The sequence below is a fragment of the Staurois parvus genome, unplaced genomic scaffold (genome assembly GCF_062004578.1).
Source record: "Staurois parvus isolate SC_StPar_1 unplaced genomic scaffold, SC_StPar_1.0 ptg000066l, whole genome shotgun sequence".
In the NCBI taxonomy this organism is placed as follows: Eukaryota; Metazoa; Chordata; class Amphibia; order Anura; family Ranidae; genus Staurois; species Staurois parvus.
The window spans coordinates 10053100-10077750 of record NW_028317862.1 but is presented as its reverse complement, the minus strand read 5'-3'; the positions used below and the strand labels follow the sequence as shown (position 1 = coordinate 10077750).

The 24651-nt window shown below is 38.7% G+C and overlaps 1 long non-coding RNA gene across 1 annotated transcript in view; it reads right to left on the bottom strand.

The window, feature by feature from the left end:
- Positions 1-21714, bottom strand: part of LOC149469632 (uncharacterized) — a 32366-nt gene extending 10652 nt beyond the window's left edge. Inside the window, exon 1 of the long non-coding RNA XR_016311550.1 lies at positions 21444-21714. This is a non-coding gene — a long non-coding RNA (uncharacterized LOC149469632). The remainder of the gene's footprint in view (positions 1-21443) is intronic.
- Positions 21715-24651: the final 2937 nt, after the last annotated feature.

Below are 24651 nucleotides of genomic sequence, written 5' to 3'. Positions count from 1 at the left end.
TTGGGGGATATCTGTACTGTTCTGACATTCTTGGACCTCAAGAAATTAGATTGGCTGTCAGTACTTCAGGATTGATCAATATTCAGATCTATACCATAGTTTGTGAACTCTATAACTTTCCTACAAACTAAAAAATAAATCCTAATTTGGGTTATTTTCACCAAAGACATGTAGCAGAATACATCTCGGCCTAAATTTATGAAGAACAATTATTTATTTTCAAACTTTTATAACAGAAACAAAGAAAAACGTGTTTTTTTTTCAAAATGTTTGGTCTTTTTTTGTTAATTTAGCAAAAAATAAAAACCCTGGTGATGATTAAATACCACCAAAAGAAAGCTCTAGTTGTGTGAAGAAAATGATACAATTTTAGTTTGGGTACAGTGTTGTATGACCGCGCAATTGTCATTCAAAGTGTGAGAGCGCTGAAACCTGAAAAATGGCCTGGACAGGAAGTTGTAAAATTGCACGGTATTGAATTGGTTATCAACCCAGGCAATATATATGCTTAAATTTCTTCCATGTAGGAACTTAACTTGCACTAAACTATGTCTTGCATAATGATCTAAAGGTCACATCCCAAACGTCATTCCAATTTTCCCCATCCGTACTTGCCTAATCTCCATTTGTGTTCAAGATTGTGCAAACCTGAGGAGGTTTTTGTATAACATACTGTATCTTTACATTGAAGATATTGATTTGGGAGGAATTCTGCACTCAACAATCTCTCCAGTTCAGATGAATCTAATAATACAGGCCTTACAAGGATTCAACTTCCACAGACATGGACAACCTGCAGATATCTGAAAGAGAGTTTGGAACGCAGTACATTTCTCTTATAGTGTCAAAAGACATCACCCTTTTATTTTGGGTACTATCTGGTATTGTTTTTTATACCATACCCACCAGCAATTGGGGTCAGGTATGTTTTGGAAGTGGTAAAAAACAAGGGTTTCTCTGCAAGGGGGTTTTAGAGGAGAGACTATTCTGGGCTTGAGGGCGCTAACTCTAACCCACTATCAAAGCTCTAATTGTGGTCAGCATTGATGAGGTAATGGGTGAGTCACCTTGGGGCCTTGGAATAGGAGTAGTATAAGTGCTTCAGAAGAACAGTATCCTCAAACATCAATGCCAAGTTTCCAACTGTGGGGTTAAGCCACCAGTGAACAGTTACTGGTTGTGCTAAAATCTACTATTTGCAGAAGTTTGGCATAGCCAAACATGACAGTGGTCGGGTGGGCATGGAGTACTTATATTTTAGCTTATGGCCACCCCAAAGGAATTATTTCATTGTTGCATGAAGGATCTGAGAAGCCATACCGGAAAGTTATGAAATAAGTAAATGAATTTGGGCAAACTTTTCATTTTGGTTAGACTGTTTTGGTTAGTAATGAGAGACGGGTTGCTACATGCTCACACTCTACTCAACTCTGTCTTAACATAATTTAAAATAGGAAATACATTTAGTTCAAGAAAGTCTTTCAATTACTTTCTAGTAGTGAAAGTCAACCCACTGGAGCTGGATTGCCTCAGTTGGCAAGGTCCTTAACCCTCAATCAATGGGGAATAGCAAATATTTGCCCCAGCTGACTCTCAGTCAAGAACTGCAATGCTCCTTGTAGAAAATGTAATTTAGAAAAAGAGGGAGATCATCAGTGTACCAGACTATTCTATCCTCCTGTCATCCAGCCCTCAAACCAGTTCTATATCAGTGATCTACAATGCTTGGGAGAAAGGGCAGTCCTGTTACTTCCCCTTTATTGCTGTTGACTTATGTGACATAAGTGCTTTATGATCTGGGTTTATAACACTATGAATAGCCTGGTTTACTTCTTTAGAAAGAATCTTGGTGAGTATTTTGAATGTATTATTTAATAGGGCAATAGGTCTATAAGAGGCCCATAAAGTGGGATCTTTAGGGAGTTTGTAGATAAGAATTATGTTTGTCATACATGGTTAAGGGCAAAATGCATTGTGTATGAAACTCAGAAATAAGGTGTGAAGATGGGGCTAAGATGGCTGCATATTTTTTATAGAATTTAACTGGAATTCCATCTGGTCTTACTGATTTCCATTAGACAAAGATTGGATTGCCAAGAGCATTTTAACTCCTGATCCAACAACCATTTTATGGCCACCATGTCTGGCATTGCTATGGAAGTAAAAGAGCCATTTATATGAAAGATAGTAGTAATGTAACATTTTATATAATTAGCAAATTCTGATGACTTCTGCGGATGGTGACCTTGCCAGATTCCTATATTGATAACATCAGAATAGTGCAAAAGAGTTTATCATTCTGAGCTAGCATTGCAAGAATTTTAATCTTTTATCTCCATTCCGAAAAAAAGGTGTCTTTGTTTTTGTATGTCTAGTTAGGTGGTGTTGGCAAGATGGGTATACAATGTATAAGTATCTAAGAGTGGTCATGAGATTGTCATGGGCACCAGCAGCTAGTGAAGCAGCATATAATGCTCCCAAGGATTTTTCTTCTTCCTGAAGGTGTTGGGTTTAAGCTGCTTAATTCTGTCTAATAACTTTGCCAAGGAAAATATTTACCCCCTATATATATGACTAAAGGCCACATGTGATGACATTTTAGCAGCTGTAATATACAATAAGCTACTTGCCCAAACTTTTCACACACATTTTAGCTATAGCATTTCCCACAGAATTTTTCTATTTGTAAGTATGAACGCTTCTTAACAAGCAGAAACGAAAGAAATTAAGCAGATTGGCCCATGTGTATCAATGGCTCCTTAGGGGCTAAATTGCCTCACTAAAACATAATGGGGTGGATTTACTAATGGCAAATAGACTGTGCACTTTGCAAGAGCAGTTGCACTCATTTTCCCCAGAGCTTAGTAAATGTGGTAACGCTCTGTTGATTTCCGTCATCTCATCATGTGCAAGCAAAAATCCTTTTTTTTAAATTTTCCTTGCACCTCTTTACAATGTGAAGGTTTACCACGTTACATTTACTATGGAAAATTAGTGCAACTGCACTTACAAAGTGCACAGTCGTTTTGCCTTTAGTAAAGCAACCCCAATGAGTTGCACTGCACTTACACCAAAAGTAGTATATGGGTTTTTTGTTCTTCATTTGCGGGCTGTCCATTGTGGTGGATCCCCCATTCATATTACTACACATTTGTTTCTCAATTAGGCAGCATATTTATATTTTAGCTGAAATTATATTCTTGAATTCTATTTTTAAAGGGTTATCAAACTCACTTTGTAAAAAAAGGTATTTCCATATGCTTAGTATTTGTGTGCTTGATGTTCCCTCCATTGCCTTGTAGGGGCTCCCTGGAGCCATCCACACATGCGCACTCCCAGGTGTAAATTCTCAGGCATGGGTAATGAAAATGTGAAAAAAAACTAGCAGTAATTCATACTAATGTCCTAATGTTTTGTTAAATGGAAAAATTATTATGCCTAGGGCTTAATGATATTTTAAACCTTTAAATGATTAAGACACAATCTATATCACTTGTATTGACTGTACACTCAGCACAGGATATATCTATCTACACTATATTGCCAAAAGTATTTGGATACCCCTCCAAATCATTGGATTCAGGTGTTCCAATCACCTCCATGGCCACAGGTGTATAAAATCAAGCACCTTCTACAAATATTTGTGAAAGAAAGAGTCGCTCTCAGGAGCTCAGTGAATTCAAGTGTGGTACCGTGATAGGTTGCCACCTGTTCAAATAGCCCATCCATGAAATTTCCTTCCTACTAAATACTCCACGATTAACAGTTAGTGGTGTTATAACAAAGGGAAGTAACTGGGAACAACAGCAACTCAGCTATATAGTAGTAGCCCATGTAAAATGACAGAGCGGGGTCAGCACATGCTGAAGCGCACAGTGCGCAGAAGTCACCAACTGTCTGCAGAGTAAAGACCTTCAAACTTTGTGATTAGCACAACATATGCGTAGAGAGTTTCATGGAATGGGTTTCCGTGACCAAGCAGCTGCATCCAAGCCTTACATCACGTGCAATGCAAAGCGTTGGATGCAGTGGTGTAAAGCACACACCCACTGGACACTAGAGCAGTGGAGACATGTTCTCTGGAGTGACGAATCACGCTTCTCTGTCTGGCAATCTGATGGACGTGTCTGGGTTTGGCGGTTGCCAGGAGAATGGTACTTGCCTGACTGCATTGTGCCAAGTGTAAAGTTTGGTGGGGGGGTTATGTTGTGGGGTTGTTTTTCAGGGGTTAGGCTTGACCCCTTAGTTCCAGTAAAGGGAATTCCTAAGGCGTCAGCATACCAAGACATTTTGGACAATTTCATGCTCCCAACTTTGTGGGAACAGTTTGGGTATGGCCCCTTCCTGTTCCAACATAACTGCACACCAGTGCACAAAGCAAGGTCCATAAAGACATAGATGAGCGGGTTTGGGGAGGAGGAACTTGACTGGCCTGCACACAGTCTTGACATCAACCCGATATAACACATGTGGGATGAATTAGAGCGGAGACTGTGAGCCAGGCCTTCTCGTCCAACATCAGTGCTTGACCTCACAAATGTGCCTCTGGAAGAATGGTCTAACATTCCCATAGACACACTCCTAAACCTTGTGGACAGCCTTCCCAGAAGAGTTGAAGCTGTTATAGATGCAAAGGGTGGGCTAACTCAATATTGAGCCCTACGGACTAAGCCTGAGATGCTATTAACGTTCATATGCGTGTAAAGGCAGGCGTTCCAATACTTCTGGCAATATAGTGTATCTATCTATCTATCTATCTATCTATCTATCTATCTATCTATCCATCTATCTATATCTATCTATCTGGTTTTGATCTAATATAATGCATGTTGAATGATACAAAAGTAACTGTATCTGTGGTGGTGGTATCCTGCTCTGCTCTGGGTTACTAGCAAATAATAAAAAAGAGGTTATGCTATTACTATGTTTCTGGAAAGCTGTACCATAGCGTATTAAATACAGACTTTATATCAGATATAATATTGTGATTCTGATATTTCCATGCTGTTTCTGTTTCTTCGGCTGTGAGCAGTTCTGCAGAAGGGTGTGGCAGATACATTATTTTCCACTCTGGTTCTTGCCAGAGCACAGATTAATATGCTATAAGTATAGTTACGGGAAGAAGTCTATAGGAACTACTGCTAGAGTGTGCCACAACTGGTCAGCAGATATAGCAGTTACTGCCAAGACTGGATATATATTAATTAGGAAACGATCTCTTGGGTAGGTGTTGCAGTAAAAACACATATTTAATATAGTTTTTAGGTCCAAGATATACAAAGGTTTTAGTACTTCTGGCATGAGTGTTTGCCCTAAATATTTATTGAGACAAATTCTGACTTGAGATACGTACTTGTGCTCTAATGAAAACCTGATCTGACTTTTACACCCAAATTTTACACTTTCGGTTAACACATACAGCATCTTCCCTGAGCAAAAATGTGTTGACTTGCATCACCTGTATTCAATAACATGATGCTAATCTGGGGATGATTAACCTTTTATAGAACCCATGTTATGTTGGAAATAGTAGGACTGCCAATTGTGAATTCCTTTTTGAAAATGCTAGTAGAATGGCTTTCATGTTTGTCCAATAGCTTCTGCACTTTCTAAGTCTCCGACTTGGATCACATATTCAAATCAGGAGTCTTACTTTAATTGATGCATACATGTTCTAGGTTAGTAATTCAGAAGGTACCAAACATTAAAACCAGTCAGTTGGCATTTTAAGATGGATGTCATCAATGGCAGCTTATGTGTGTGGGGATCTACTGCCACCTACTGCCTGAATTTGTAAATGCCTGTAAATATTTTATGCACCATGTGCACTTTGTGCCCTTGGTTTTTGGCTTTGAAACCCCAGAAGGAAGGGTGTGGAGAGAGAGAGAGTCTCAGCCATATGTCTTGTCTATGCTGCTAAATCCATGACCAAAAGAGACTATTGTGCAAGTATTCCTATGATTTAATAGTTTAACTACAGCTGCTGAGTGTATATCTAAATTCTTGTAACATACAGAGTATCTCTGCTCTGTCCTATTATTTCACATGCACAGTGCCAGATAGCTAGGTCTGTGCTACTGTATGTGTAGTGATCACCTTCCAGTAGATTGGTAGGTGAACCTGTTAATTTCAATATAGTTTATTTGCAGCTCCTGTTATTCTAGTTAACTCTGCCCCTTCTGATCTGGGATCCTATAGCTAGTTTTAGCTTAGGGCTCAATAACCAGCATAGAGTAGAGCCAGCGGCTTCTGGTAGCCACATTGGGATCATAGGCTTAGAGGTTCGGTTGTATGTCAGATTAGAAACTATTAGCGAGGGACTAAAGCACATCGTAAATAGGCTGACTCTGAGTTCCAGTGTCACAGTGCCAGTCACTGGATTTCTGCTGTGCCCCTCCAATTCTCATTGGAGTTCCAGGTTGTGGAGGACATGGGAGCAGCTGACTTAGGCTTTCATTGGCAGCCTGAGACAACTGCCAGTCAAGGATCTGGGTAGATCCTGACAATATTGTCAGGATCCCGAAAGAGCCTGGACCAGCTCTATGACATAAACCCACAGCAGGCTTTATTCTGTTGTGTGAAGCTGCGTCACAAGAGTGTGGAACTAAGTGCAATCCTGTGATCCACAAGAGAACTATAGAACTATGGCCAAAAGAGATTCCCCATCCCCAATATGTACCTTAGCCAGGGGCGGACTGACCATTTGGAAACTCAGGCACTGCCTGAGGGCCCAGGGTCAGTAGGGGGCCCTATGAGATGCCCCTGGTACCCTTTTCATAGGCTTTTTGAGTCTGGGCAAGGACACAGGGGCCCCATGATCCCATATTGCCCGGGGGCCCCATGAGTTGTCAGTCCACCCCTGACCTTTGCCTGATCTCAATCCAGCGCTGTTCTCAAAACCAGTGTCTCTCTGCACTTTCTCTGTCCTCACCGAACCTGGAGGCAACCTGAGCCTAGCAGCTCATATGAAGCCTGCAGCAGTACAATTTATCTGGGAGATGAGCATGAATTCTTTGCTGAACATTAGGATGAAATATTAGCTTTCACAATGAACTGCAGGAACAATACTTCTAAAACACTGCCTGAGTTCACTTGATAAATGGTAAAAGAAAAAAATCTGCAAGGGATTTCACACCGAGTAACAAACAGAGGATTTAAAAGGAAGAATGACTTTGACAGTGAAGGCAATTACTTACTTGGAACACAGATACATCTAAAGAGGAATGAAATGTACAACTATGTGCCATAAAGTTTATTAAAAAAAAAAAGGTTGTTAGCATAATTATAGCAAGCAAAACATTTGCTATGGTAAAATTAGGAAGAAGGGACCACTATAAACTCTTTGATTCTTCATAGGGTATGTACATTAGAATTGTACATGCAATGCATTATAACACATGTAGTCCTGCCACCAGGAATAGGGGAAATATTTGTATGTATGCTCCCTGACTGGAAGTAAGGAGAAAGAGCTGCACCATAAAATGGAGCAGTGGAGATGTCATAAAGGTTCTTCATTCACTGACTACCACATTTACCACAAAGTATATATATGTAATCTACAAGCTTGTAATCTTATGGATATACTAATATTGAGATTTTGAAATGTATCTATGAGAGTGAATATATGTTTTGTCTGATTAGCCATTGTTTTATAAATAGTTTTTTTTTGTATTAAAAAAATTTTCTTTATCTGTGTACTTTTGTATATCACAAAAATCAAATCAACATTTAAAAAAAGCAGTATTTGAAAACAAATATGATTATTGGTCATATTAAAGGAGAGCAATTTTTAAAGAAAATGCGATACTACTTTAAGCCTATAGCTAGTGGTAGCAAGTACTTTTATTAAAAAAGTTTTTTATTTTAATTTTGTTTTGCTAGCGGTGGCTGAATTATTAATTTACCTACATAGACATTGAGTCCTATGGGGGCATCTCAGATTCCAACAAATGTGCTCACTCTAAGTTTGTATAAATTACAAACTCCAGCGCCACAGAAGAAACACACCCCCCAAAAAATATGAGCTGCTGCTGTACACTAGTGTAATACACCAAATAATATAAAACAATATAAACAGCGCAAATCAAAACCCACAAAAATAAATATCAACCAATAAATCATGTTAATAATAATAAAAAAATATAAAAAAATAAATAAATAAAAGTGCAAAAAATATAAAAAATATATAAATAAAAGTGTCCAAAAATCACACATATAATGTCCTTATTCCCAAGTTCCTTAGTGCTCCAACCAGAAAAAAATCTTTCTCCTTTTAATATGTGCTTCCACCATCTACCAGTGCTGTAACCAACTTAAACCGCACTCACCAGATATTCGTCTATTACATGCCTTTGATTGGAAGAAGAACCTTAAGCCCTATATGGTGGAATGGAGTCCTGGAGGCTGTAGAGGGGGTATAGGATCCCTAAAAGTCCTAAAAGGCGTGTAATTCACCAATATCTGGTGAGTGCGGTTTATGTTGGTTACAGCACTGGTGGATGGTGGAAGCACATATTAAAAGGAGAAAGATTTTTTTTCTGGTTGGAGCACTAAGGAATTTGGGAATATGGACATTATATGTGTGTTTTTTGGACACTTTTTTATATATTTTTTGCACTTTTTTTTTTAATATTTTATTATTATTCACATGATTCACTCTAAGTTTGGACTGATGCTGCATGGCAATGGACTTGACTTTCCAAAGAATTGTCCTTTGCTAGGATCTTCTGAACCTGTACTGCCAATGTGTTTGTAGGGGTGAGGCCTTCACTCTCTGTGAACACATATTAAGACCCTATTCCAGATGTTCACTGAATTTAGAGAGAAGAGAATTCAATTATAGCCTTCATGGACCTTCAGGACACAAAGAGTGGTGGTAATGTGTTTCGGCATCCTGCCCCAAAAGTGACATTTATTGCACACATCGATCAGTTTGCAATCACTGCTGCTAAAAAAGAATGTACCTTACATAATTTCATCAGGGACTTTAAAGGCATCACGAGGATGAATAAAAGTTACATCAATCTTTATTGAACATAGATGTGTTAAAACTTATTAGCCATAAAACATTAAACAGGCGGTAACTTGAAGGTAAGTACATTAATACCATACAAAGTTATATCAACGTAACAGAGTTCCTAAATAGCATCCGACGCGTTTCAGAGTAAGTCTACTTCTTCTTCAGGGTTACAAAAATAGTATGGCCTCTAGAAGCTGAAACATAGATATTAGAATCATACAGCAATTCTGTCAGCAGTTATATACTGCATTATTATATGAAGGCCTCAGTGCCTTCTTGAGGGGCCCTGGCCTGGTCAGTGCTTGTCTGGATGTGGTCTGGGGAGAATATGCAAACCTGGCTATGCACCAAATGCTTTTAATGTGGTGGAAATTTTCTTTTTTCTGTCTGGTCCTTACTGTAATATGTGAGTATTGTATTTTTGATGTCCATATAATAATGCCGTATACAACTGTTGATAGAATTGATGTATGATTCTAATATCTATGTTTCAGCTTCTAGAGGCTATACTATTTTTATACAGAGTCTAGACCCTGAAGAAGGAGTAGACTTACTCTGAAACGCGTTCGATGCTGCTTAGGAACTCTGTAATGTTGATATAACTTTGTATAGTATTACTGTATTTACCTTCAAGTTACCACCTGTTTAATGTTTTATCGCTAATACGTTTTAACACATCTATGTTCAATAAAGATTGACGTAACTTTTATTCATCCTCGTGATGCCTTTAACGTCCCAACAAGGGGGATCTTTCTCCAATACAAATCTGCATTTTAGGGATGCTGGCATCTATTAGAAACACCTCAGGATTATTTTTCTTACATAATTTCATCAGGCAGCATCATGACTTCCTTTTGGAGGATTCCTTAGGCCACAGTATGGAAGGGGTCCAAAGGACAGGAAGCTGGGGCAGCAGATGTGGTGAAGTCTTCCGGGATACGTTTGCTTCCTACTTTACGATTCGCACAGTCCAGATCCCATGGCAAATTGACACTCTTGATTAATGTGCAAGAACATTAGTAAATAAAGGTCCGTTTAAACTTATTAAAGGTCCACTCTGCCCAGTCATAGGTGAAACATGGGGGACTGAATTAGGCCCTGACTTCTTATCTGCCTTTGAAACTGCAACAGTGAGATCTTAATCCCATAATGTCTACCTGGGAGTTGTACTGGTTTCCAACCAACTATGTGTGTTCCAATTCAAACTATTGCATTCTCCAATATATAAAATGGACAAAGATCCAACAGAGAGAGTGAGAATGAAAAAAATACTCTTTAAAGTGTATCTATACCCCATTATTAGAAACCCTAGTTTATATTGCAGTATAGTTGGGATGCTGTATGGTATATTTGTTGAACCCTTCTTTTTAGTCTAAAATGTTAGTGAAATCTTTCTTGCAAACCACCTCTTCTTCTACACGACAAAGCTTCTTTCACATTCTATCCAAAACGAATAAAAAGGTTTCAGCTTTATTTACACTTTAAATTGTTACTAAACCCAGGGCCCTGCATCCACTATATCTGGTCTCCCACAGTACACAGAACATGGAATTGCAATTATTTTAGTAAATATAAACTGCTAAATACCTTTTCTCATCAGCAGTTAGAGCAGTCTTGTGACTTCTATCAGTGTCTAGCAGAGCACCAGTTAAAGCTTGTGGGAGGAGTTTTCATTCACCCCTATGAGGCTGAAGGACTCTTGACCCTCTGTCTTTACAGTGCTGATTGGCCCTGTGCTGATTACATGTACTTTCCCAAGATAAAAAAGAAAATCTGAGCATGTGCAGCTTGCCTCCAAGCCTCTGATTTATCAGGAGTTATATTGGAGACAGTAGAAGAAGGGGAGGATAAGAGAAGTGAGGATCAAACATGCTTTTTACACAATGCAGAGAATTAACCCCTTAGGTTACACAGTAAGTATAACAAGCCTGCTTTACTGCATATACAGACTGATTTTACTGTTGTGGGTTTAGTAACACTTTAATGGTGAATACTACAGTCCCACATCTCTAACACCTTACTTTGCAAACAATGTACCCGTATACTAATATTAGGTCAGTTTTGAATATAACATGTCATGTCATAGGTGGTTTGGAAGCAAAAACACAATAGCTATGGTGTTTAAAAGGTAGCTAAATGGATAGATTAAATCTGACTGAAGGTCAAGTGACTCAGTATAAGGTCTATATCCTGATTTCCCTTGTAATTTGGACTTTTTTTTAGTTTTAACATAATGCAGCAACTCCATATGTCAACCAAGCATGGTCTGTAAAAAGAACATTTTTCACTTTTTTTTTCTGGAAGTTGATTGGTTAACTTTATGTACAACAATTCTTGTGCAATATTGTGCAATCTCAGCTCTTCAGAAGAACTCATGCCTTGAAACAATTACCTTGCAAACAGAGTTGTTCTGGGAAAAATATAGATTACCAAGAAAGAGACTAAACTACATAATAGGTAACATTAAAATAATGTCTACAATGTCTAAAATTCAGTTGTTCCTGCAAAATATATTTGTCCACCATTTGCTTTGCAACACTGTGCGCTATTAAAGTTATCATTATTGTTAGGCCTCTTTCAAACAGGGCAGACTCTGTCCCGAACAGCAGGGGAATTGCTCACAAATCCCCTGCTGATCAAAGTAGAGCGGGCTGATGAGGCATCAGTGTCCGCTCAGTTTCTGCAGAGCAGACAAGGACCGAGCCCACTCTGCTCTATGGGCAGCCAAGTGTAAACGGGCTCTACTGTCCCTTTACACCTGACTGCCCAATCTGCCTACATGGAAGAGGACAGATTCCCATCCATTTTTTTTTCTGTACCAGATCAGTCTTGGAGGTAGGCAGGTTAAAATTGGCATGGATGCCACCTTGCTCCAGAACTAAGGTGATGATGTAATTTCAGAAATGGCTCAGCCTTGCTACTCTATCATACTACAACATATTCTGCAGCTTGGGAATGAGTTGTTTCATTGAAAATAACTTAATTCTACTTCTGAAATGCTTCCTTGCCTTTGTCTTGTTGGGTTGAAGCTTAATCAGAAAATGGATTCCTAGAAACATGGTATTCATATTCTTTTTTGGGGATTAGGGGGTGATAAGTTATATACAGTATACCTGATTGCTGGTAGAAGGAATTATTAGTTATTGAACACAGGTACAAAATATTGTCTATATGGCTTCTGGGGGTATGAGAGATTATTAGTGTATAAATGGTTTCTGAAGTGAGTAGAATTAGTTATTTATGTATTTTTAGGTTTCTCACAAACACGTAGGGGTAGATTTACTAAAACTGGTGCAATCAGAATTTGGTGTAGCTGTGCATGGTTGCCAATCAGCTTCTAATTTCAGTTTGTTTATTTAAGCTTTGGCAATAAAACCTGAAAACTGATTGGTTTCTATGCAGAGCTGCACAGGACTTTGCACTCTTCAATTTTAGTTAATAACCACTACAGGGTTTGGTTTACTAAAGGCAAATAGATTGTGTACTGAAAGTGCAGTTGCTCTAGATCTGAGGGGATCATGCATGGAAAATTAAATAAAACAGCATTTTTGCCTTCACATGATTGGATGAAAGAAATCAACAGAGCTTTGCCTCATTTCAGAGCTTTCCTTTGGATATAAAGCAACTGAACTTGCAGTGCACAGTATATTTACCTTTAGTAAATTAACCCCATTGCAATGTGTTCCAGGGGTCATGGCTTAGGTGGAGAAAAAATTTTTTTCTCAGAATCTTAACCTCTTCACACTAACAGTACGCAAATATGCTGCCTCTCAACGGCTGGGCCTTGATGCCGCGACCGCATATTTCCAGCATGTGTTGGTGTTCCATGGAAAGGTCCTGATCTCTCCATGTGATTGTGACCTTTCTGATCATGTGACTGCCATGAAAGCCAATGACCAGCCACATGACCCTAAACCCCACCCCGCCTCCCGGCATCAAAAACCCCTTAAAGGGCCGGGAGGGGCCAGCGTGATGAGTTTAATAGTTTCTGTTCTGGGGATGGAGGCTTTCAGAGCTTTGAGTGGCCTTCTTAGGTCAATGTGTTTTCCAGTAGCCAAACATCATTATTAGTCTTAGTTGTCCACTTGCCTTTATATAGGTTCTTTAAAGTCATCTCAAAAATATTTTTTAATCTTATTACACTTGCATCTTTCACTAAAATAATAACTGGTGGAAACTATAACTGGTGGAAACTATAATGCATAGGCATTGTCTACTGCTGTCACCAACAGGAAAAAAGGGTTTAGGAGATCAGAAACACTGAGATGTAGGAAAGGATGGAAAAAGGTGAAAACATTTAAAACGAATCACGATACACAATGCTTTAGCAAATTATTCAGTTAGAGTTACATATTTTGATTCTGGCAAGAGAAATAAAAAAAATAATGCTAGTCTCCTAGGGTCATCCACAAAATATATCAAAATAGCTCCGCAATTGTGAAAAAAACACATTTTTATTAAGAATAGGCTAAAAAGCCAAGCTAAAAGCAACTACATCACCTTTTTTGGCAGATTTGCCTCCATTATGAGTCTTTTCAATATTTTCTAAAATGGGCAGTATATATGTTTTGCTGTTTCTGTACTTTGTAACTCAGTACGGGGGGAAGGGGGGGGGATGCTGCAGAAAACTCAGATGTTGCCACAGTGTGATGTAGTAGTTTTAACTTGGCTTTTAACACTTATATAATAAACATAGCTATTTTGAACTTTAAAATGGTTGCATAAGTTTTAGGTTGTTTACTTTAATGCATTCTCTGCATTAAATAAAAAACCTATGTGCATCTTGATCCAATGATATGATCGAAAGCAGCAGCACTGCTCTCTTTCTCCCTCTTTAATGGACTCAGTGAGAGCACTTGAAGCCATTGCCTCCTGCTGCTGTCAATCAAATCCAGGGACAAGGGAGGGGGGGCAGGGCCAAGCCGTGCTGTATGTGACAATAGACACACACAATGTGGCTTGGTAGCAGGCCCGCATATGTCACATCATAGGAAATGGCTTCCTATGGTGGCACATGGAGAAAAGGGGGAGCCCAGAGCCCTGGCTGGGAATCCCAGAAGAGGACGATAGAAGCCACTCTGTGCAAAACCACAGAGCAGGTAAGTATAACATGCGTGTTATTTAAAAAAAAAAACCTTTACAATTACTGTAACAGACTATTTTTGAACTGATTTATGAACAAGCTTGGGAGACCAGTATTTTATATCTATTTCTCCTGGCCCCTTTGAAAACCTTTTTCCACCATCTTTTGTTTCTTGTTAAAGCAGAACTCCAGGAAAACTGCTAAATATTCAGTTAAATGCATATATGTTCAAAGCTGAACTCTAGGCAAGCAGCTCACTACAGTACTAAGATGACGTGCATATATGAGAGCTGTTTTACCTTCCAGCTTGCGGCCATTTTATATACCTGAGATACTTTAAAGGTATATCTATATCTTTATATTTGGGTAGGGCAGAACGTAAATTAATTTAAGCACAGTTTCAAGATAGCCAGCAAAAAAAATAAACAAATTAAAAAACACTACTAACAAAACTGTTTCAACTACTACAGAAGTTTTTGTTGCATACATTTGCAAATACATGTTGAAGCCACATTGCCATGCCAAGGCACACTCCTTTTTATTGGTATAGCAGCACACCAAATACATGGGTAGAGTGCTGGGTAGAGTGCTTTAACGTGTTGCATGCAATTGTTCCCTAAAGCAGTATTAAACCCAAAACCAAAAATATTTATATTTTGCACCTTACTAATTCTTACATGTGGTGGCTGCATTAGTTTTCATTAATTGGGCTTTTTTGCCTTTATTTTCACCTGGTGATCCAGCCAGTAAGTCTGCAATGTTTCATCTTCCTGTAACAGACCAAGCTGTCTAGTACAAATGGCAGTTAAGTGTTTGAGATAAACCATTTACCACTGACAGTGGTGATTACAGTGTACAGCTTTTATTCATTTTTGTAAAACCTTTATCCCAAAATAAAAAAATGACTGTCACTGTAACAGTTTGTTATTCACTTTTAATTTGTTAGTCAAATCCATCTAAACCTGCTAATGTATCTAAAACCACCCTCTCCCAGGACTGACAATGCTGTTGTCCAAGGGTATCTGTGTTGTTCCTGCATCCAGAGTGGAGACACCTTAAGACAGGAAATGTGTTACTGGCCAAATCACCAAGATAAAAAAAAAAAGAAAGAAAAAAATCTTGAAAAAAGAGAACTAATGCAGCCACCGCATTCAAGGTTCGTAAGCTGCAATACAAAGCATTTTTATTTTTTTATTTTTTGGTTTAATACCTCTTTAAATATGACTTGGAAATCCCATAAACTTCGGAATGATTATGTAGTCATTAGAAATGTATCTAATAAGTGGAAATATTAATATTTTTAAAGGATTGATGTATTGGTCACCTACCAAGTTTTTACACACCCAACAGTTTAACCTGCCAAGAATAATCTATTCTTTAATTTTTCTTTGTTTTGGGTCATACAAACAGTTTAGCTGAGTGTATGTTGGCAGTTACAAGTGTTGCCTTCATTTGGATTAGCATTAAAATAAATATTGGTCTCTGAAGCTCCAGAAATCCAGCTATGTTTCTGCCTTTTTTAAACAGGAAAGATGGAATAAACAGAAACAAGTAATGTATTCTAACTTTCCTCATTTGGAAATTTAGATCTCTTGAAAGTCCTAATGATCCACACTAGAAATGCATTGGTGGATTATAGCCAATGTGGGTGACAGCACTAATCTCCGTTCGTTTTATGCAAGCCCCATATGTTTTTAATGCAAGAACAATTGATGTTTCTGCTACACCTTTCTCTGCTGGTGACAGCTCTAAGCTAGCTTTTTTGTTTGTAGGTTATTTTCTTTGGCTTTCTACATAATATTGGCCTAGGCACTTTTGTTAGGAAATTTCACTTCACCTCCCTGACCCTGAATCTGAACATCTACCAACAAAAATAAACATTAGATGCATTTTGTAAGGCGATCTGTACAACCAATATTGTTTGATGATCTTCAAACCATTATGAGTTGGACATGTGTTTAATAAAGTTTACATGACAAATCAAACCCCTACAAACATTTTGTATGTTTGTATGTTAAAGAATAAATCCAAGATCCAAAATGTAATACATTGTTGCTTAACAGTCTTTAGATGTGGGGCTTGCATTAGTTTTCTTTTCCTACTTCTCTAAGAACATTTTCAGCAAGTAGGAAAAAAAACCTGTTCCTTCCCATAAATGCAGTGTCCCCGTTACTTCCTGTTATCTTCCTTCTGTAAACTACTCATATTTCCGCTCCCCTACCCCCCATGTAATGGACATGAAAAAAGGAAGACATTTTTAAAGTGCAGCCTGGTTGGCAAACATGACTCTGTCCATAGATACAGTGGAGATCATAGCCATCGAAAGATAGGAAGTGTGTTATTTGCAGGATTACAGGTGAATGTACAGTGGGGAAATTAAGTATTTGATCCCCTGCAGATTTTGTAAGTTTGTCCACTTACAGTGGGGATCGAAAGTTTGGGCACCCCAGCTAAAAATTTGTATTAATGTGCATAAAGAAGCCAAGAAAAGATGGAAAAATCTCCAAAAGGCATCAAATTACAGATTAGACATTCTTATAATATGTCAACAAAAGTTAGATTTTATTTCCATCATTTACACTTTCAAAATAACCGAAAACAAAAAAATGGCGTCTGCAAAAGTTTGGGCACCCTGCAGAGTTAATATCTTGTACTGCCTCCTTTGGCAAGTATCACAGCTTGTAAACGCTTTTTGTAGCCAGCCAAGAGTTTTTCAATTCTTGTTTGAGGTATCTTTGCCCATTCTTCCTTACAAAAGTCTTCCAGTTCTTTGAGATTTCTGGGCTGTCTGTCACACACTGCTCTTTTAAGGTCTATCCATAGATTTTCAATTATGTTGAGGTCAGAAGATTGTGAAGGCCATGGCAAAACCTTCAGTTTACGCCTCTTGATGTAATCCCCCATGGATTTCGAGGTGTGTTTAGGATCATTATCCATTTGTAGAAGCCATCCTCTCTTTAACTTCAGCTTTTTCACAGATGGCATCAAGTTACCATCCAAAATTTGCTGAAATTTTATTGAATCCATTTTTCCTTCTACTCGTGAGATGTTCCCTGTGCCACTGGCTGCAACACAACCCCAAAGCATGATTGATCCAACCCCATGCTTAACAGTTGGACGGAGGTTCTTTTATATTAAATTCTGTGCCCCTTCTTCTCCAAACGTACCTTTGCTCATTCCGGCCAAAAAGTTCAATTTTAACTTCATCGGTGCACAGAACTTGTTTCCAAAATGCATCAGGCTTGTCTATATGTTCATTTGCAAAGTTCAAACGATGATTTTTGTGGTGAGGACGTAGAAGAGGTTTTCTTCTGATGACTCTTCCATGAAGACCATATTTGTACAAGTATCTCTTTATAGTGGAATAGTGTACCACAACTCCAGTGTCTGCCAGATCTTTCTGGAGGGATCGTGCAGTCAAACGTGGGTTTTGAATTGTTTTTCTCACAATCCTGCGAGCTGTTCTGTCTGATATTTTTCTTGGTCTTCCAGATCTTGCTTTAACTTCCACTGTTCCTGATGACTGCCATTTCTTAATTACATTCCGAACAGAGGATATTGACATCTGAAAATGCTTTGCTATCTTCTTATAGCCTTCTCCAGCTTTGTGAGCGTCAACTATTTTCAGTTTTCTAGACAACTGCTTAGAAGAACCCATGGTGCTGATTGTTGGGGAAAGGTCAGATGAGTCTGGGCTTTTAAAACCTTTGAGATTGACATCACCTGGTCTTCCCAGATGATAATTGAGAACAATCCATGACACTGGCAGGTCTCAGCTTGGCAAAGGGGGCAGTGCATGCTATAAATTCTGTAGGGTGCCCAAACTTTTGCAGACACCATTTTTTTGTTTTCTGTTATTTTGAAAGTGTAAATGATGGAAATAAAATCTAACTTTTGTTGACATATTATAAGAATGTCTAATCTGTAATTTGATGCCTTTTGGAGATTTTTCCATCTTTCCTTGGCTTCTTTATGCACATTAATACAAATTTTTAGCTGGGGTGCCCAAACTTTCGATCCCCACTGTACAAAGAAATGAAGGGTCTATAAATTTGTCATACGTGTATTTTAAATGATAGAGACAGAATATCAACCAAAACTCCAGAAAAAACCACGATACAAATGTTTTAAATTGAGTTGCAGCTCAGTGAGTAAAATAAGTATTTGATCCCCAAGAAAAACATGACTTAGTACTTGGTGGAGAAACCCTTGTTGGCAAGCACAGAGGTAAGACATTGCTTGTAGTTGGTTAACAGGTTTGCACACATCTCAGGAGGGATTTTGATCCACTCTTCTTTACAGATCTTCTCTAAATCCTTAAGGTTTCCTGGCTGTCGCTTGGCAACTCAAAGTTCCATCTCCCTCCATAAATTTTCAATAGGATTAAGTTCTGGAGACTGGCTAGGCCACACCATGACCTTAATATGCTTCTTTTTGAGCCACTCTTTTGTTTTGGGTCATTATCATGCTGGAAGACCTATCTATGACCCATCCTTAGTGTTCTGTCTGAGGGAAGAAGGTACATGACCCATTCATTGGCCCTCAATGTGGCAAACTGGCAAAATCGGCCTGTACCTTTAGCAGAGAAACAGTCCCAAAGCCTAATGTTTCCACCTCCGTGCTTGACTGTAGGGATGGTGTTCTTAGGGTCATAATCAACATTTTTCTTCCTCCAAACACGGTGAGTCAAGTTAATGCCAAAGAGCTCAATTTTGGTCTCATCTGACAACAGCACTTTCTCCCAATCCTTCTTTGAATCATTTAGATGTTCATTGCAAACTTCAGATGGACTTGAACATGTGCCTTCTTGAGGAAGGAGAACGTGCAGGTACTGCAGGATTTCAATTGTGTTACCAATGGTTTGGTGACTGTGTTCCCAACTGCCTTGAGATCATTCACAAGCAACTCCTGTGTAGTTCTGGGCTGAACCCTCACTTTTCTCATAGTCATCCTTACCCCATGAGGCAAAATCTTGCACGGAGCACCAGACCGTGGGCGATTGATGTATATTTTTTTTATATGGGTATTTCTTCCATTTGCGAATAATCGCTCCAACAGTTGTTTTCTTCTCACCAAGCTTCTTGCTGAGAAACCTTCTTAAATTGACAGGACTAATCTTTGTACCACATGAGCACATAGCCAGTCTGTGGTAGCCAAAATTATTGTTAGTTGGTAGGGGATCAAATACTTATTTTACTCACTGAACTGCAACTCACTTTATAACATTTGTATTATGTGTTTTTTCTGGATTTTTGGTTGATATTCTGTCTCCATCATTTAAAATACACCTATGATAATAATTATAGACCCTTCATTTCTTTGTAAGTGAGCAAACTTGCAAAATCTGAACGGGATCAAGTAATTATTTTCCCCACTGTATGTTTACCTTATCGTGCACCTGAATCAATGATGTCAAATCTTAACAGAACCTTGCTTAAATGTTGGCACTGACAACTAGTTCCACTGCATTTAGTGCATGTGTAATTTATACATTTGTTAGCAGCGGCCATATTGACTTTTAACCACCTGTTAAGAATGTTTTCTGCCAGTATGCTCTCTTTCAAAAAAATCACCACTAGACTTTGCCTGGATACCCATTTAGGACAGGACACTTCTATTTCTACTTAATTATTTATAGTTCTTTCAAACAGCTTTCATTGCTGTTTTGCAATATTGCAGGCCTCTTTTTGGTGAGTATAGCAAACTTTGAAGTTTATTAACTTTTTGTCATTACATATTCCTGCAAAAACCCATTAGCGCTAAATAAACCAGAGCATATCTGTGAAATGCATAGATTGTGATGGCTTGCAACATACATCTATTTTATGATCTCGCCAAAGAAAATATAGTGTTCCTGAAACTAGAGTTACTTTTAAAACCAATTCAAATACAGAAATCTCCGTTTTTTACTTCCGTATGACATCACTTCCCGTCTGCTTCCGCTAATGCCCTATGCATTACATCACGGCCGGGGTCACATGATCCCCTGACCATGTCATGTGACCATGATGTAATGCATAGGGTGTGAGCAGAAGCAGGCGCAGACCAGAAGTGATGTCATATGGAAGTAAAAACTGGAGATCTCTGTATGTGAAGTGGTTTTAAAGTTTTAAAAGTGTAAGTACAATATCGTTTTTAATAAATTACTATTGTTTTAACATACTGTACTATAAGAGGAATATTGGTATATTTTTCCTACATGGGCAAGGCAAATGCAACAGCATGAATCTATAAGAGCCTTAAAAGTACCATAACCCCAATAAACCAGAACCAAGGGAAATACAGTCAGAGTCCCTAGTGGTCTGGAGGTGAAGCAGAATTGGAGTTCTGGTGGAATGTAAGTAGCTTTTCATATACTGTATATGCGATGTGATACCTATCTGGAGGTGAGAGTTCTGTAAGCAGAGAGGTGGCATTTTAGTGTGGGAAGTTTAGAAGCACAACCTTTAGGATCTTGGTCTTTTATAATCACTCTCAAGAAGAGTCTTATTATTTAATATCACATTATGATGGACTGAGTAATACAATATTTGTTGGACTTTATTTTTATACTTATTGAGTTCAGACATATTTTATGTTGTTTGTGAGGTATATTTCCATATGTGCTACAAGTGAAGAAGGATATCGTTAGGACTATAAGTGATATATACACGTAAGCAGTGCAGCATTGCACATTGCACCTTTACTGAGCTTACACAAGTGTGGGAACACAGCTGTATACACTTCAAAATATGTATTTATTTATTTAGCTATTCACATATGAGGTAGGAGGCAGGAGGTGCACATCTCACTTAAAAAAAGACAGTTCCTATTCATCCAGGTAATTCAAATGGGCAATTAGCAAAACGTTTATGGTATCATTTCCAGCAGGACTTACAAATATATGTGGTTTTCCTTAGTGCTATGTGTCCAGACATGGTCTGGTACTTGTTTCCCCTTGTAGTTAACAGGAAAACAAAATGTCTTTGTCCTATGTCTTTTGGGGATCACTCACACCAACCTTCCTCCTGCCAGTTTGTCCTCTTAACATAGGCTAGAAAAAAACAAGTTCAGCCTGTTGTAAGCATGTTGTGTGTAGATGGCTGTTTCTAGTGAAATTGCCCATCTAGCATCTATTAAAAATTGATCTGTTGAGTTACAAATATTTGGTCATTCTTCTTCAGGCAAAGACATTATCCAATTTTTAGTAAGGCATGATAATGTTGAGTAAAAGTGGGAATGTGGTGAACAGCAGGTGGAATTATAATACTTTACTTTATTATCAGATTGGCTAGTTTACTAATGAAAATTCTTTAAAACAAGCTAAAAAGAAAATTCACAAAGTGAAGCACTTATGCTCACCTCTCCAGCTGCCCCTGTCTCATACTCTCTCTCCTTTACAGCTCTGACGATCCATTAGACTCTTCAACATTTGACACTTCTGGCAATGCTCCTACTTGACCACATGACGCAGAAGTGATGTAGGAGGATGAAGAGGATGAAACCATAGCGGGGGGGGGGGGGAGACACATGCATCCAATGCTTTGAGAGGTGACAAATTCCAAGAAGTCAACTGGGTACTGCAGCACTGAAATGGCTGGAGGGCAGTAGACATGACCACAACTGTGGTGAGTATAAGAGCTCTTCTATTGCATGGTCCCTGTGATAGTTCTTTTTAACCTGACGGTGTCACTATATTGTTGCACAATCTAATGGGAAGGCAAAACAAACATCCAAGAGTCCAAGGTATTTATTAATAAAATTAGTTAATAACAGAAAAAGCTTTTGCTTCATTCATTAACACTGGTGTAACCTGCTCTCCTGAAACTGTTCCAAATAGTAAATCACAGTGCAGATTTGGTATCTGCTAATTACCTGAGTCTATTTAGGCACAGTCAAGATTCCTAAGCCCTGATGAAAAAGGAGTCAGTTTGGCCATCAAAATGCATTTGATTTTTTCTACTATGAATCCATTTTATTATCAGAAACCTTGGACTCTTGGGTATTGTTTGGCACTCTCATTGGACTGTATGCATGCGAATTTCCCAATGCTGGTTTCTTCCACTGTTCCTGAGGGGAGTCCTTGTTTTGTGAAGTTCTACCAGACTGGAGCTACTGCGTCCTAGTGATAAAAAAAATCGGAATGATCCCATCATGCCTCTGCCTCTGAAAGTCTTGCCTGTGACTTGCAGAGTCTTGCAAGGCCTCATGGGACTTGCAGTTTCTCAACAACTGGAGGGCCATAGTTTGGAGACCCTTGGTCTACATAAAGGAAAAGTATACACACACTGGTCACTTCATTAGGTACACCTGTTCAATTGCTTGGTAACATAAATTGCTAATCAGCCAATCACATGGCAGTAACTCAATGCATTTATGCATCTAGACGTGGTGAAGATCACTTGCTGAAGTTCAAATCGGGCATCAGAATGGGGAAGAAAGAGGATTTAAGTGTCTCTGAACGTGGCATGGTTGTTGGTGCTTGATGGGCTGGTCTGAGTATTTAAAAAACTGCTGATCTACTAGGATATTCACACACAACCATCTCTAGGGTTTACAGAGAATGGTCTGAAAAAGAAAAAAAAATATCAAGCGAATGGCAGTTGTGTGGGCAAAAATCCCTTGATGATGTCAGAGGTCAGAGGAGAATGGGCAGACTGGTTTGAGATGATAGAAAGGCAACAGTAACTCAAATAACCACTCATTACAACCAAGGTATGCAGAACACCATCTCTGAACACACTCTAAACATGTCAAACCTTGACGCAGATGGGCTGCAGAAGCAGAAGACCACGCCGGGAGCCACTCCTGTCAGCTAACACAGTTTTCATAGGCTCGCCAAAATTGGAAAATAGATGATTTGAAAAACGTTGCCTGGTCTAATGAGTCTCGATTTCAGCTGCGACATTTATATGGTAGAATTTGGCATAAACATGAAAGCATGGATCCATCCTGCCTTGTATCAATGGTTCAGGCTGGTGGTGGTGTAATGGTGTGGGGGATATTTTCTTTGCACACTTTGGGCTCCTTAGTACCAACTAAGCATCATTTAAATGCCACGGTCTATCAGGGTATTGCTGCTGACCGTGTCTATCCCTTTATGACTACAGTGTACCCATCTTCTCTTCTTTATATATATTCTTTCTTTATTACGTTCTCATATTATTTAACAAAAACAATGGCTAGAAAAAACACAACATACAATAACTAGAAATAGGTATTTACAGCCCCCCCCCCCCCACAAAAAAAAAGGAGAAAATTCCCCAATTATGCCTTCCTGTTATCAAGGCCTTTTTCCTCCGACTCATGAGAAATTCATATTGCTCCAATAATCTCTTCCATACACCTGACTTATCCATTGGGTAGTAAAATAATAAATAAAAACGTACAAAAAAAACAATCAAATAAAGAGGAACCCATTCACCTCCTCCCCCCCAATACCTAGATTCACCTAGCCTCCAAAAGAACTTGGTATTCAGGGGTCTGTAGAAACTCATACCATTACGACAATTTCCCTCTAAATTTATCCCATGTACCCTTTACGCTAGCAAGTCCTCCATCTCATATATTTCATTTATTTTTGCCACCCATTGTGCCATGGTGGGTGCTTGTCATTGTTTCCAACAGGCTGGTATACAGCTACATGCTGCGTTAATTAGAGATGGGAGTATAGATCTTTTGTAGGATATATTTAAATGGGGATAATGGTATAGCAGGAAAAAAGCAGGGTCCAGTTCAAGCTATTGGTCTGTAAATTGTTGTATAATGTGAAACACCCCTGTCCAAAAGGTCACACCGTGTCACATGATCAGAAGACATGTACCAAATTCCCTATGGTTTTCCCACATCTCCAACAAAAATTTGAGCTCTGTGAAAGCATTTAACTCATACGGGCTGATGTGAGGTACCAGTGAGTAAGAATTTTAAAGCCCAATTCTTGGTACCTGGTACTTCTTGAGATTTTATAAGGGAATCGAAAAAGCCAGTTCATTTGATCCGAAGTCATCGAAGTCACTAAGTCCCACCCATTTAACAATATATGGTCATTTAAAACTTGCTTTAGGTGGTGTAAGCATCCTATAAATAGTTGAAATAGCATGTCTAAAAGGCTGTGAAGAGTCACAAAGCTGTTCAAATGAAGTGAGAGTACGTGCAAACATTACCACTTGAGGAAGAGAATAAAGGTCGTCTTCTGATGCTACTTCCAGCAGGATAATGCACCATATCATAAAACTCAAATCATCTCAAACTAGTTTCTTGAACACAACAATGAGTTCACTGTACTCAAATGGCCTCCACAGTCATCAGATATTAATCCAATAGAGCACCTTTGGGATGTGGTGGAACAGGAGATTCGCATCATGAATGTGCAGCCAACAAATCAGCAGCAACTGCATGATGCTATCATGTCAGTATGGACCAAAATCTGAGGAATGTTTCCAACACCTTGTTTAATCTAGGCCATGAAGACCTAAGGCAGTTCTGAAGGCAAAAGGGGGTGCAACCCTGTACTAGCAACGTGTACCTAATAAAGTGGCTGGTGAGTGTACATGGGCAATAGGATTTTTGT